The sequence below is a fragment of the Schistocerca nitens genome, chromosome 10 (genome assembly GCF_023898315.1).
Source record: "Schistocerca nitens isolate TAMUIC-IGC-003100 chromosome 10, iqSchNite1.1, whole genome shotgun sequence".
Lineage (NCBI taxonomy): Eukaryota > Metazoa > Arthropoda > Insecta > Orthoptera > Acrididae > Schistocerca > Schistocerca nitens.
Genome location: NC_064623.1, coordinates 168,490,028 through 168,506,037, shown reverse-complemented (window position 1 = coordinate 168,506,037; position 16,010 = coordinate 168,490,028). Strand labels below are relative to the sequence as shown.

General features: G+C 46.0%; 1 protein-coding gene across 2 annotated transcripts in view; it reads left to right on the top strand.

Annotated features, from left to right (window-relative positions):
• Nucleotides 1-6,693: 6,693 nt before the first annotated feature.
• LOC126210581 (organic solute transporter alpha-like protein) overlaps nt 6,694-16,010 on the top strand; it is a 173,338-nt gene continuing 164,021 nt past the window's right edge. The window contains exon 1 of one of the 2 annotated variants that reach the window (XM_049939846.1): nt 6,694-6,819. The gene's annotated coding sequence lies outside the window, so the exon portion shown is untranslated. Of the gene's footprint in view, nt 6,866-16,010 lie in introns of both variants that reach the window. The other variant, XM_049939845.1, reaches the window with a different exon arrangement.

Genomic DNA, 16,010 nt, shown 5'->3' with positions numbered 1-16,010 from the left:
ACTTGCTAGGTGGTAGCCTTTAAATCGGCCGCGGTCCGGTAGTATACGTCGGACCCGCGTGTCGCCACTGTCAGTGATTGCAGACCGAGCGCCGCCACAAGGCAGGTCTAGAGAGACGTCCTAGCACTCGCCCCAGTTGTACAGCCGACTTTGCTAGCGATGGTTCACTGACAAATTACGCTCTCATTTGCCGAGACGATGGTTAGCATAGCCTTCAGCTACGACCTAGCAAGGCGCCATTATCATTTGCTATTTATCTTGTAATGCATGTACCGTCAGACCGATGTTCACCAATTATGGATTAAAGTTAAGTATTCCAGAAGCTACGTACTATTTTTCCTTCTATAAGACCATGACCTGTTCCAGACCTCACGCCAGCCTGCGTGAGCTAAACGCGTGCCTTTCGGCTACCTCCCAGTGGCTTGGCTGTCTTGCCAAGTCACAACAATTATAGAAATGGAAGAGAATGTAGATGAAGATGAAATGGGAGATATGATACTGCGTGAAGAGTTTGACAGAGCACTGAAAAACCTAAGTCGAAACAAAGCCCCGGGACTAGACAACATTCCATTAGAACTACTGACACCCTTCGGAGACCCAGTCCTGACAAAACTCTACCATCTGGTGAGCAAGATGTATGAGACAGACGAAATAGCCTCAGACATCAAGAACAATACAGTAATTCTAATCCCAAAAATAGCAGGTGTTGACACATGTGAAAATTACCGAACTACCAGTTTAATTAGCCACGACTGCAAAATACTAACACGAATTCTTTACAGACGAATGGAAAAACTGGTAGAAGCCGACCTCGGGGATGATCAGTTTGGATTCTGTAGAAATATTGGAACACGTGAGGCAATACTGACCCTACGATTTATCTTAGAAAATAGATTAAGGAAAGGCAAACCTACGTTTCTAGCATTTGTAGACTTAGAGGAAGCTTTTGGCAATGTTGACTGGAATACTCTTTCAAATTCTGAAGGTGGCAGGAGTAAAATACAGGGAGCGAAAGGCTATTTACAATTTTTACAGAAACCAGATGGCAGTTATAAGACTCGAGGGGCATGAAAGGGAAGCAGTGGTTGGGAAGGGAGTGAGACAGGGTTGTAACAGCAACGGACTTGGAAGAGCAGCTGAACGGAACGGACAGTGTCTTTAAAGGAGGGTATAAGATGAACATCAACAAAAGCAAAACGCGGATAATGGAATGTAGTCGAATGAAGTCGGGTGATGCTCAGGGAATTAGATTAGGAAATGAGACACTTAAAGTAGTAAATTAGTTTTGCTATTTGGGGAGCAAAATTACAGATGATGGTCGAAGTAGAGAGGATATAAAATGTAGACTGGCAATGGCAAGGAAAGCGTTTCTGAAGAAGAGAAATTTGTTAACATCGAGTATAGATTTAAGTGTCAGGAAATCGTTTCTGAAAGTATTTGTATGGAGTGTAGCCATGTATGGAAGTGAAACGTGGACGATAAATAGTTTGGACAGGAAGGGAATAGAAGCTTTCGAAATGTGGTGCTGCAGAAGAATGCTGAAGATTAGTTGGGTAGATCACATAACTAATGAGGAGGTATTGAGTAGAATTGGGGAGAAGAGATTTTTGTGGCACGACTAGAAGAAGGGATCGGTTGGTAGGGCATATTCTGAGCCATCAAGGGATCACCAATTTAGTATTGGAGGGCAGCGTGGTGGGTAAAAATCGCAGACCAAGATATGAATATGCTAAACAGATTCAGAAGGATGTAGGTTGCAGTAGGTACTGGGAGATGAAGAAGCTTGCATAGGATAGAGTAGCATGGAGAGCAGTATCAAACTGGTCTCTGGACTGAAGACCACAACAACAACCACAACCGTGTGTAGAGCACGGGAGCTCGTTACAGGCCATGAAAGCTGCCCGTAGTGACGTCACACCATATTAAGAAACTTGTCCTGCTTTTTGTAAAGTCCAGGTAACCATCATGAACGGCGATGAATTCAGTGCAGTTATTGTCTTTGAATAAACGTCTCATTTTTGATGGTCCCATTGTGTTTTTCTGTCAGCCGCCTCCTGTACTCGTACTGCAGCAGCTCTTTCTCTGTATGGTGCACGTTTCCTCCTACCGTGTTACTTGGCAGTGACACATATTGCGGAAGTGACTTCCGTCCCGAAGTTTTGCACACTGATGTATTTCGAACGTGTTAAGGCTGCGGGCGTTCCCCATATTCAAGGCCGCTGTGATGTTGACTTTCAACAAGATAACGCAATACCGGATGTTTCCCGTGCTACCCTGGCCTACTTGCAAACTGCACTGTACTGTACGCGTAGTAGTTCCTTCTCTAGATTGTCGCACAGATGACAAAATGGTAGATATCGAAATAGACGCCAGAGGGATAGAGAAACAATTAAAATTGCTCAAAAGAGGAAAGGCCGCTGGACCTGACGGGATACCAGTTCGATTTTACACAGAGTACGCGAAGGGACTTGCCCCCCTTCTTGCAGCGGTGTACCGTAGATCTCTAGAAGAGCGTAGCGTTCCAAAGGATTGGAAAAGGGCACAGGTCATCCCCGTTTTCAAGAAGGGACGTCGAACAGATGTGCAGAACTATAGACCTATATCTCTAACGTCGATCAGTTGTAGAATTTTGGAACACGTTTTATGTTCGAGTATAATGACTTTTCTGGAGACTAGAAATCTACTCTGTAGGAATCAGCATGGGTTTCAAAAAAGACGATCCTGTGAAACCCAGCTCGCGCTATTCGTCCACGAGACTCAGACACAGGTTCACAGGTAGATGCCGTGTTTCTTGACTTCCGCAAGACGTTCGATACAGTTCCCCACAATCGTTTAATGAACAAAGTAAGAGCATATGGACTATCAGACTAATTGTGTGATTGAATTGAAGAGTTCCTAGATAACAGAACGCAGCATGTCATTCTCAATGGAGAGAAGTCTTCCGAAGTAAGAGTGATTTCATGTGTACCGCATGGGAGTGTCATAAGACCGTTGCTATTCACAATATACATAAATGACCTTGTGGATGACATCGGAAGTTCACTGAGGCTTTTTGCAGATGATGCTGTGGTGTATCGAGAGGTTGAAACAATGGAAAATTGTACTGAAATGCAGGAGGATCTGCAGCGAATTGACGCATGGTGCAGGGAATGGCAACTGAATCTCAATGTAGACAAGTGTAATGTGCTGCGAATACGTAGAAAGATAGATCCCTTATCATTTAGCTACAAAATAACAGGTCAGCAACTGGAAGCAGTTAATTCCATAAATTATCTGGGAGTACGCATTAGGAGTGATTTAAAATGGAATGATCATATAAAGTTGATCGTCGGTAAAGCAGATGCCAGACAGATTGCATGGGGGCTTATTTATTATTTTTATGAAATGCAAATACTCTTTTTATTTTTAGTAGCTAACTTTCCGGTTACGAAGTCTCGTGAACGGTTGGCCCTTACTAGTATTTGTACGCAATCTGATTGCATAGAATAACAACAAAGAATGAAAGAAAATTTCCGTTAACACAATTAATTAAGTACCAAGCAACTATAAAACCTACGAAACCAAAACACAAGTGTAATTGTTCTGTGTGTGGGAGTGTGATTCAACGTACACATCTGGCACGGTTCTTCTTCAATAAGACAAGAAATTTTAAATACCATTTATACTGAAGTAATTAAAAAAATAGAAATACTATAATTGCGCAAGAAAACCAGAATTACACTCTAATACAAGAACACAAGCCAGATGCTTTGTTGACTGAACCTATAATGACGCATTATTTAAGACACTGAAATAATGAGAAATAAAGCGAGTTTTGTTACCTTCATATATATTGATGAAAAGCACTCTAATCATTACAATATCTCCATTAGAACAACATCTGCTGTCTAGCCCATCAAACAACTGCATAAAACATGGAACAATCACTCACTACTACAACATCTCCACACCGACTCGCTACTACCACCTCTCGACAAGAACTTTTCACTAGCACATCTCAACAAACACTGACTACTACGACTTCTCGACAAGCACTGTCCACTACGACTTCTCGACAAAAACTGCCCACCGCTACTTCTCAATAATCACTGCCAGTGGAGGCGGCAGAACAATACTCTCTAGCGCGATCTCTGGCGCTGTGGCTCAGTGTAGCCACCTTTCAAGATTCATTGGAAGAATCCTAAGGAGATGCAATCCGAAAACAAAGGAAGTAGGTTACAGTACGCTTGTTCGCCCACAGCTTGAATACTGCTCAGCAGTGTGGGATCCGTACCAGATAGGGTTGATAGAAGAGATAGAGAAGATCCAACGGAGAGCAGCGCGCTTCGTTACAGGATCATTTAGTAATCGCGAAAGCGTTACGGAGATGATAAACTCCAGTGGAAGACTCTGCAGGAGAGACGCCCAGTAGTGCGGTACGGGCTTTTGTTAAAGTTTCGAGAACATACCTTCACCGAGGAGTCAAGCAGTATATTGCTCCCTCCTACGTATATCTCGCGAAGAAACCATGAGGGTAAAATCAGAGAGATTAGAGCCCACACAGAAGCATACCGACAATCCTTATTTCCACGAACAATACGAGACTGGAATAGAAGGGAGAACCGATAGAGGTACTCAGGGTACCCTCCGCCACACACCGTCAGGCGACTTGCGGAGTATGTATGTAGATGTAGATGTAGCAAAGTGTGGTGTCACCGCCAGTCTCTCGAGAGACTTACTAGCACTCGCCCCAGTTGTACAGCCGACGCTGCTAGGAAAGGTTCACTGAGAATTACGCTCTCATTTGCCGAGACGATAGTTAGCATAGCCTTCAGCTAAGTCAATGGCTACGACCTAGCAAGGCGCCATTTATCCTTTGCTATGTATCTAATGAAGCATGTACAGTAACAAGACCAATGTTCACCAATAGTTGGTTAAAGTTACGTATTCCAGCAGCTACATACTTTTCTTTATACACTCCTGGAAATTGAAATAAGAACACCGTGAATTCATTGTCCCAGGAAGGGGAAACTTTATTGACACATTCCTGGGGTCAGATACATCACATGATCACACTGACAGAACCACAGGCACATAGACACAGGCAACAGAGCATGCACAATGTCGGCACTAGTACAGTGTATATCCACCTTTCGCAGCAATGCAGGCTGCTATTCTCCCATGGAGACGATCGTAGAGATGCTGGATGTAGTCCTGTGGAACGGCTTGCCATGCCATTTCCACCTGGCGCCTCAGTTGGACCAGCGTTCGTGCTGGACGTGCAGACCGCGTGAGACGACACTTCATCCAGTCCCAAACATGCTCAATGGGGGACAGATCCGGAGATCTTGCTGGCCAGGGTAGTTGACTTACACCTTCTAGAGCACGTTGGGTGGCACGGGATACATGCGGACGTGCATTGTCCTGTTGGAACAGCAAGTTCCCTTGCCGGTCTAGGAATGGTAGAACGATGGGTTCGATGACGGTTTGGATGTACCGTGCACTATTCAGTGTCCCCTCGACGATCACCAGTGGTGTACGGCCAGTGTAGGAGATCGCTCCCCACACCATGATGCCGGGTGTTGGCCCTGTGTGCCTCGGTCGTATGCAGTCCTGATTGTGGCGCTCACCTGCACGGCGCCAAACACGCATACGACCATCATTGGCACCAAGGCAGAAGCGACTCTCATCGCTGAAGACGACACGTCTCCATTCGTCCCTCCATTCACGCCTGTCGCGACACCACTGGAGGCGGGCTGCACGATGTTGGGGCGTGAGCGGAAGACGGCGTAACGGTGTGCGGGACCGTAGCCCAGCTTCATGGAGACGGTTGCGAATGGTCCTCGCCGATACCCCAGGAGCAACAGTGTCCCTAATTTGCTGGGAAGTGGCGGTGCGGTCCCCTACGGCACTGCGTAGGATCCTACGGTCTTGGCGTGCATCCGTGCGTCGCTGCGGTCCGGTCCCAGGTCGACGGGCACGTGCACCTTCCGCCGACCACTGGCGACAACATCGATGTACTGTGGAGACCTCACGCCCCACGTGTTGAGCAATTCGGCGGTACGTCCACCCGGCCTCCCGCATGCCCACTATACGCCCTCGCTCAAAGTCCGTCAACTGCACATACGGTTCACGTCCACGCTGTCGCGGCATGCTACCAGTGTTAAAGACTGCGATGGAGCTCCGTATGCCACGGCAAACTGGCTGACACTGACGGCGGCGGTGCACAAATGCTGCGCAGCTAGCGCCATTCGACGGCCAACACCGCGGTTCCTGGTGTGTCTGCTGTGCCGTGCGTGTGATCATTGCTTGTACAGCCCTCTCGCAGTGTCCGGAGCAAGTATGGTGGGTCTGACACACCGGTGTCAATGTGTTCTTTTTTCCATTTCCAGGAGTGTAGCATTCATTAAGTATCCTGTTTCAGACCTCACGCCATCCTGCGTGAGCTTATAGCGTGCATTTCGGCTTCCTCAAACAACACGGTGTTGGCACTTCTGCCGACACTTCACAAAGTATGCAGAATTGGTTTTTTCTTTGTCTTTCCTGTTATTGCAGTTTTAATGGCCAGAAGTGCATTTTCTAGTGCATTCTTTGTCGATCCCGACACGAAGCGAGACTTAGGGTATCTCCTCCCATGCAAAGATAAGAAGCGAGCAGCTGCCTTGGTGGGACAGTCGATATCAAGCACAGTGATCACCGACAAGCCCGGGTGTGGTGGGCCGCTTATCTCGACGCGGGCAGAGCGAGTGCTGATAGTGAAGTGGAGGCGGCGGTGTCGCGAGCTATCAGTCAGCAGAGAGCGAGATTAGCGGACGGGTCGACTCCCGGATCTGTTACTGGGTCAGTACCAACCCTGGCGTTCTCCATCACTGCACACCTTCCTGTTGTGAGTACAAAGCGACGGATTATCAACGCCCGCATTTGTATTTACTGTAATCTTGTTCATGTTGAACTTTCAGCTATGAAATTGAACTGTTTAATGCTGTAGTACATGGAAATATTGGAAAACTAGCAGAGAAACTCGGGCTTCTCACGTATTTATTTACAGCTGTGCTTCCACGCCAGTAACATGCAGTGATTGGCCTTGTGCGTAACGTTTATCACTGAACTATGTCGTATAATGATATAATATTGTAGGCCTATTCAGCGGCATATGTGGATACTGTTTGCAAGTGTAGTTACCAGCAATGAAGTAATAAATCACAACCTCACGCACCATGCGGCAGTTTTTCACGCATCTAATGGGTTATGGCGTTGTATCTCCTGAACTACATGTTGCACAATGCTATAATTTTGCAGTTCCATTCAGTGCTATATGTGTATCTTAATCTGTACAAATCTACCACAAAAACAATTGGTAGTAAAAAAGTAATACACTACTGGCCATTAAAATTGCTACACCAAGAAGAAATGCAGATGACAAACGGGTATTCATTGGACAAATATATTATACTAGAACTGGCATGTGATTACATTTTCACGCAATTTGGGTGCATAGATCCTCAGAAATCAGTACCCAGAACAACCACCTCTGGCCGTAATTACGGCCTTGACGCGCCTGGGCATTGAGTCAAACAGAGCTTGGATGGCGTGTACAGGTACAGCTGCCCATGCAGCTTCAACACGATACCACAGTTCATCGAGAGTAGTGACTGGCGTATTGTGACGAGCCAGTTGCTCGGCCACCATTGACCTGACGTTTTCAGATGGTGAGAGATCTGGAGAGTGTGCTGGCCAGGGTAGCAGTCGAACATTTTCTGTATCCAGAAAGGCCCGTACAGGAATTGCAACATGCGGTCGTGCATTATCCTGCTGAATTGTAGGGTTTCGCAGGGATCGAATGAAGGGTAGAGCCACGGGTCGTAGCATATCTGAAATGTAACGTCCACTGTTAAAAGTGCCGTCAATGCGAACAAGAGGTGACAGAGACGTGTAACCAATGGCACCCCATACCATCACGCGGGTGATACGCCAGTATGGCGATGACGAATACACGCTTCGAGTGTGCGTTCACCGCAATGTCGCCAAACACGGATGCGACCATCACGATGATGTAAACAGAACCTGGATTCATCCGAAAAAATGACGTTTTGCCATTCGTGCACCCAAGTTCGTCGTTGAGTACACCATCGCAGGCGCTCCTGTCTGTGATGCAGCGTCAAGGGTAACCGCAGCAACGGTCTCCAAGCTGATATTCCATGCTGCTGCAAACGTCGTCGAAGTGTTCTTGTAGATGGTTGTTGTCTTGCAAACGTCTCCATCTGTTGACTCAGGGATTGAGACGTGGCTGCACGGTCCGTTACAGCCATGCGGATAAGATGGCTGTCATCTCGACTGCTAGTGATACGAGGCCTTTGGGATCCAGCACGGCGTTCCGTATTACCTTCCTGAACCTACCATGTCCTGCCAACCGTCATTGGACCTCGACCAACGCGAGCAGCAATGTCGCGATACGATAAACCGCAATCGTAATAGGCTACAATCCGACCTTTATCAAAATCGGAAACGTGATGGCACGCATTTGTCCTCCTTACACAAGGCATATCAACAACGTTTCACCAGGCAATGCCGGTCAACTGCTGTTTGTATATGAGAAATCGGTTGGAAACTTTCCTCATGTCGGCACGTAGTAGGTGTCTTGTGTGAATGCTCTGAAAAGCTAATCATGTGCATATCACAGCATCTTCTTCCTGTCGGTTAAATTTCGCGTCTGTAGCACGTCATCTTCATGTTGTAGCAATTTTAATGGCCAATAGTGTACTAAAGCACAACTCATGCCTCACGAGTACTTCTATTGCAAGAACTCTCTTAAAAGCAGTAAGCGATAAACATTTTCCTTTCACAGTTTTATAGGGGTTGTCAGAATGAAGAAAATGTCGTAAAGCTTTGAAATTATGTGTAAAGTTTTTTGCAAGTCGCTTAGTGCTGTGATTCTCAAATATTGGATGAATATAGTCTAGAAATTCACACGTCATGAGGTACGGTTATCACCCCCCCCCCCCCCCCAGCCCTTCGATAGGTAGGTTTGCTCTTATCCCCACAGCGATTATTGCCTGACAGTAAGGTACCACGTTTGGCTGCAATAGGTCCAGTGGTTTAGGAGGAACTGTGAAACATACACACACACATACATACGTCCATTTTTATAATACGTAATGATAACAAACAGTGCAATTTTATTTATAGTACAGACTGCAGATATCCTTCATTGGATTGTATGCATTTTTGACTACGAACTAACACTTCATCCATAAATTTTGCTTGACCTGTATTTGATATCATTTCAATTTCATTTCTTATGGCTGCTTTCATTTGTTTAGTTAACTGACGTGGACTTAACACTTTTAATAACACCATACAAAATATGGAGTAATTAAGTCTGGGGAATCGGGAGGCCTTCCAGTGTCGCGAAACCTCGAATTGGTGATTGGTAAATTTCTTTTGCAATAACTACCTTATTTAATAACTGTCCTGTTTGTTGAACCATCTTGCGCAAACAACGTGTCCAAAAATTGCTCTTCCGATGCCGTAGCTCAGGAATAAAAACTTCTGTAATCATTTGTGTGCAATGACCGCCATTAACACAGCAACACCATTTTCGGTCTCAAAAAGAATATGTGCCTTTAAACCAGGAGCCTGATACTGCGCACCGTACAGTAACTTTTGGACTGTGTGGAAGACGTTCGTGAGTCCAATAGGGGTTTTGTCCAGTCCATAATCCCACTTTGTGTTTATTCAAGTAACCGTACAAATCGAATGTGCTTCATCGTTCATAATGAGCCTTCCTCCAAATTAAATCGAATCATGGTGTTCAAATGGTTCAAATGGATCTACGAACTGCAGGACTTAACATCTTGTAAATGTACAGTACCCATACGTAGTATCGATTATGCTGGATTTATCATAATATCCGACCCTGCTCCCTGTGACAGAGTTCCGGAGCGGGTCGTCACCGAAACTTTGCTTTGTTTAACTGTTCAGAATCTCGCTGATTGCGATCGCGGCTTCTTGCACGTTCTGGCGATCGATACTGTCCTCTGTCTCGGTCATTGTGTGGCCGGTTCGGCGGATGATTTGAGCTGAATCCGTCTTGTACATTGTATTCATTTCTCCTGTATCTATCATCGTCTCGGCGATCAAATACTTTCGGTCGTTCGTAACTTGGGATTCCTTCCCGCGCTGGGCCGTTATGACGATTCGGGTAATTGTTATTACTGTGTCGCCCACGTTGATCGCGTTCGGCATTGAGCAATTCCATTCGGTCAATTAGCAAACACACTTGCTCCATTGTTAACCGTGGTGTGAGCGCTAACTTCTCACGCACCAAAAATGGCAATTTCTGGATTAATATAAGCATTGGCTCTTCTTCTTTAACCGGATCGTCCAAGTATGCATTATCGTTCAAGTACCTTTGCATTAACTCACGCATTGTACCGTGATTGGTTGTGTTGGGGAAGGAGACCAGACAGCGAGGTCATCGGTCTCATCGGATTAGGGAAGGACGGGGAAGGAAGTCGGCCGTGCCCTTTGAAAGGAACCATCCCGGCATTTGCCTGGAGCGATTTAGGGAAATCACGGAAAACCTAAATCAGGATGGCCGGACGCGGGATTGAACTGTCGGCCTCCAGGATGCGAGTCCAGTGCCTAACCACTGCGCCACCTCGCTCGGTGTGTACCGTGATGTCTTGCATAATTTGGCGGTGTGAAAATTTTTTATTTTACGTCCCACTGTTTCTCTTTCGACCAAATTCTTTTTTAAATGCTCTTTCAGATTCTTCATACTTGGTGTAATTGTCGGATACACTTATACCCCAAATATGTGCCTCACCCTTCATGTGACTGGCGCAGATATCAATTTTAGCACGTTCCGTATAATGCCTCGGAAACGCATGTTTGAATTGTCTAATAAACGCAATTGCTTGGATGCCTTGTTTCGGTTCATACACTCCTGGAAATTGAAATAAGAACACCGTGAATTCATTGTCCCAGGAAGGGGAAACTTTATTGACACATTCCTGGGGTCAGATACATCACATGATCACACTGACAGAACCACAGGCACATAGACACAGGCAACAGAGCATTCACAATGTCGGCACTAGTACAGTGTATATCCACCTTTCGCAGCAATGCAGGCTGCTATTCTCCCATGGAGACGATCGTAGAGATGCTGGATGTAGTCCTGTGGAACGGCTTGCCATGCCATTTCCACCTGGCGCCTCAGTTGGACCAGCGTTCGTGCCGGACGTGCAGACCGCGTGAGACGACGCTTCATCCAGTCCCAAACATGCTCAATGGGGGACAGATCCGGAGATCTTGCTGGCCAGGGTAGTTGACTTACACCTTCTAGAGCACGTTGGGTGGCACGGGATACATGCGGACGTGCATTGTCCTGTTGGAACAGCAAGTTCCCTTGCCGGTCTAGGAATGGTAGAACGATGGGTTCGATGACGGTTTGGATGTACCGTGCACTATTCAGTGTCCCCTCGACGATCACCAGTGGTGTACGGCCAGTGTAGGAGATCGCTCCCCACACCATGATGCCGGGTGTTGGCCCTGTGTGCCTCGGTCGTATGCAGTCCTGATTGTGGCGCTCACCTGCACGGCGCCAAACACGCATACGACCATCATTGGCACCAAGGCAGAAGCGACTCTCATCGCTGAAGACGACACGTCTCCATTCGTCCCTCCATTCACGCCTGTCGCGACACCACTGGAGGCGGGCTGCACGATGTTGGGGCGTGAGCGGAAGACGGCCTAACGGTGTGCGGGACCGTAGCCCAGCTTCATGGAGACTGTTGCGAATGGTCCTCGCCGATACCCCAGGAGCAACAGTGTCCCTAATTTGCTGGGAAGTGGCGGTGCGGTCCCCTACGGCACTGCGTAGGATCCTACGGTCTTGGCGTGCATCCGTGCGTCGCTGCGGTCCGGTCCCAGGTCGACGGGCACGTGCACCTTCCGCCGACCACTGGCGACAACATCAATGTACTGTGGAGACCTCACGCCCCACGTGTTGAGCAATTCGGCGGTACGTCCACCCGGCCTCCCGCATGCCCACTATACGCCCTCGCTCAAAGTCCGTCAACTGCACATACGGTTCACGTCCACGCTGTCGCGGCATGCTACCAGTGTTAAAGACTGCGATGGAGCTCCGTATGCCACGGCAAACTGGCTGACACTGACGGCGGCGGTGCACAAATGCTGCGCAGCTAGCGCCATTCGACGGCCAACACCGAGGTTCCTGGTGTGTCCGCTGTGCCGTGCGTGTGATCATTGCTTGTACAGCCCTCTCGCAGTGTCCGGAGCAAGTATGGTGGGTCTGACACACCGGTGTCAATGTGTTCTTTTTTCTATTTCCAGGAGTGTATTTATGAAATTTTCGACCTCTCAGTCCATTGTCAACAATTACTTGCGTCAAACCAACAATATTGTTATCTGGTTCACGTAATACTGCATTAATTTCATCGCGCAAAATTTCTTTATTAATTCCATTTGACAATGTGTCGTTGTTCGTTACCCTTTGTCGTATCTCATGTAGCTCATCACATCGCGTTTGTACGCCGTTAACCATCTTAATTATCGACTCTTTGTTGGCTTTACAAGAACTTTTAATTTTGACGATTTCGTCATCTTGAGCCTTAACTTCGTCATTAACTTTGCAAATAAAATCTTCCGTTTGCCTACACCGTCCGTTAACTTGATTTTTCAGATACGTAATTTCACTGCCAATGGCCTCATGTTTGTCTTTCTTTTTGGAGCTCATCATGCTTGTGTTCAAATGAGCTGGTGAGTTCCGTTCGCAAATTGCTAATCGCATTGGTGTCTGATAATCATTTTTGATTTCCTAATGGAACTTTCTTGTTTCCTCATAAAATTTTGTTATTTCCTTACGCACTTTTTTATTTTCCTCATGAAAGGCTCTTGTTTCTACACGCGCCTCTCCATTTTCTTCATGAAAAGCTTTTATTTCTACACGCACCTGTCTATTTTCCTCATCAACATTTTTGATTGCTTCTAACAATTGAGATATACAATCTTTACTGACAATAGCAGTTTCTGTTTGCTGGATAACCATCGGTGTTGAACTTCTGTTAGGCAAATCAAAACTGAGAATACCACTGTCCTCTGTCGAATTAACTGTAGTGTTTTCCATCACATTAATTTGTTCTCCGTCAACCACGTTATTGTCCTCCCTCGTTTTTAATAACACTACCGTTTTGTTCTGAATTAGCCATATTAACACTGTTCAAAACAATCACTATTCGTTATAACTTATGCTTGCTGTAAACTGAAAAGTTCACTCGCAACTTAAGTCAGTAACACTATTGATTATTCATATTCCTGTTCATTCCTACACAACGTTGAGTTCACTTAACTTCGAAGCGCTGATATGCTGAAATGCTGCGGACACACCGTTTGCTGTGTTGTCTTCTCCGTCGTTTCCGAAGATTGCTGTGGAATCGAAGTCCGACACACGTGTCGCCATATGTAACCTCCCCCTAGTTTCGTACCGAACTATATTATTCGCATACGCTGTATGTGAAGTTATATTTTAATTATTTTAGCATAATATACAGGGTGATTCAAAAAGAATACCACAACTTTAGGAATTTAAAACTCTGCAACGACAAAAGGCAGAGCTAAGCACTATCTGTCGGCGAATTAAGGGAGCTATAAAGTTTCATTTAGTTGTACATTTGTTCGCTTGAGGCGCTGTTGACTAGGCGTCAGCGTCAGTTGATGCTAAGATGGCGACCGCTCAACAGAAAGCTTTTTGTGTTATTGAGTACGGCAGAAGTGAATCGACACAAGTTGTTCAGCGTGCATTTCGAACGAAGTATGGTGTTAAACCTCCTGATAGGTGGTGTATTAAACGTTGGTATAAACAGTTTACAGAGAATGGGTGTTTGTGCAAAGGGAAAAGTTCTGGACGGCCGAGAACGAGTGATGAAAATGTAGCACGCATCCAGCAAGCATTTGTTCGCAGCCCAGGAAAATCGACTCTCAGAGCTAGCAGAGAGCTGCAAATTCCACAATCAACTGTATGGAGAGTCCTACGAAAAAGGTTAGTTATGAAACCTTATCGTCTGAAATTGGTTCAAGCACTGTCTGCAGCTGATAAGATTAAAAGAATCGATTTCTGTGATTTTATCCTTGCTCAAATGGAAACAGATGAATCTTTCGTTTCAAAGATTGTGTTTAGTGATGAAGCAACTTTCCACACTAACAGGAAAGTCAACCGTCACAATGTCTGTGTATGGGGCACTGAGAATCCGCGGGAAACAACTCAGTATGAACGTGACTCGCCTAAGGTGAACGTTTTCTGTGCCATTTCAGCCAATAAAGTTTTTGGTCCCTTTTTCTTCGAAGGTGCTACTGTAACTGGACTACAGTATCTGGAGATGTTAGAGAATTGGCTGTTCCCTCAGCTCGAACAAGAAGCACAACAATTCATATTTCAGCAGGATGGAGCGCCACCACATTGGCACTTATCTGTCCGTAACTACCTGAACGTCAAATACCCGAGGCGATGGATCGGCCGCCAGGCAGCCCGTGACAGAGCACTTCATCACTGGCCTCCAAGAAGCCCTGATCTTACCCCCTGCGATTTTTTCTTATGGGGGTGTTTCGGCCACCTCTCCCAGCCACCATTGATGATTTGAAACGAGAAATAACAGCAGTTGTCCAAACTGTTACGCCTGATATGCTACAGAGAGTGTGGAACGAGTTGGAGTATCGGTTTGATATTGCTCGTGTGTCTGGAGGGGGCCATATTGAACATCTCTGAACTTGTTTTTGAGTGAAAAAAAAACCTTTTTAAATAATCTTTATAATGATGTATAACAGAAGGTTATATTATGTTTCTTTCATTAAATACACATTTTTAAAGTTGTGGTATTCTTTTTGAATCACCCTGTATATCTTTCTTCCTTGTCATGAGACTCATTGTTGTCCACTTACGTTATTGTGAAAACTACTAAATGATAACATCTCCTTTCTTAAATGCTGGAATTTATTAATTAAATCACTCAATTTATAAACATTTATGAACATCAAACACTGTGTGCCATTCTGCCACTCATCTCCGACCTCGCTACCGAGCAACCTCTCTCTCTAGCCTCTCACACCCGACTTCCACTCACGGACTCCAACAATCGACTACTGCTTACCCACTCGCACATTGTTGACTGCACTACAGTCTTTGCTTAAACCATGTATGATCTCTGCATAGTGCATAATCGATACTACGTTAGGGTACTGTACCCTTACAATTTGAGATCATCAGTCCCCTAAACGTAGAACTACTTACACTTAAATAACCTAAGGACATCACACACATCCATGCCCGAGGTAGGATTCGAACCTGCGACCGTAGCAGCAACGCGATTCCGGACTGAAGCGCCTAGAAAGGCTCGGTCACCGCGGCCGGTTGAATTATGGGGGTCTCAGAGCGCCAGACGAATTTGAAAATCAACTTTGCGATAGCTTAAATTTATAGGCAAACAAGTTATCTCGCTCACTGTTTCTCTATTGACACGTTTCTTGAGACAACCTACTTGCAGATTTCTTTGGACTGCTTGTGATCGCTTGTTCAAGTCCGTCGGAATGCACAAAGGACATGAATGGACGCACGTGATCAGGCAGGATGCCTACGAACATGTGACCTGTCACAGTCGTATCTACATGTGTCAGGGGTCCCATATCACTCCAGCTGCACACGCCCCACTCCATTACAGAACCTCCACCAGCTTGAAACGTCCCATGGTGACAACCAGGGTCCACGGATACAGACGTCCATCCACTCGATACAATTTGGAACGAGACTCGTCCGACCAGGCAACATGTTTCCAGCCATCAACAGTCCAACGTCGGTGTTCACGGGCCAAAGCTAGGTGTAAAGCTTTGTGTCATGCAGTCATGAAGGGTACACGAGAAGCCCTACCGCTCCGAAAGTCCATATCGATGATGTTTCGTTTAATGGCCCGCATACTGACACTTATTGATGGCCCAGCATTAAAATCTGCAGCAAT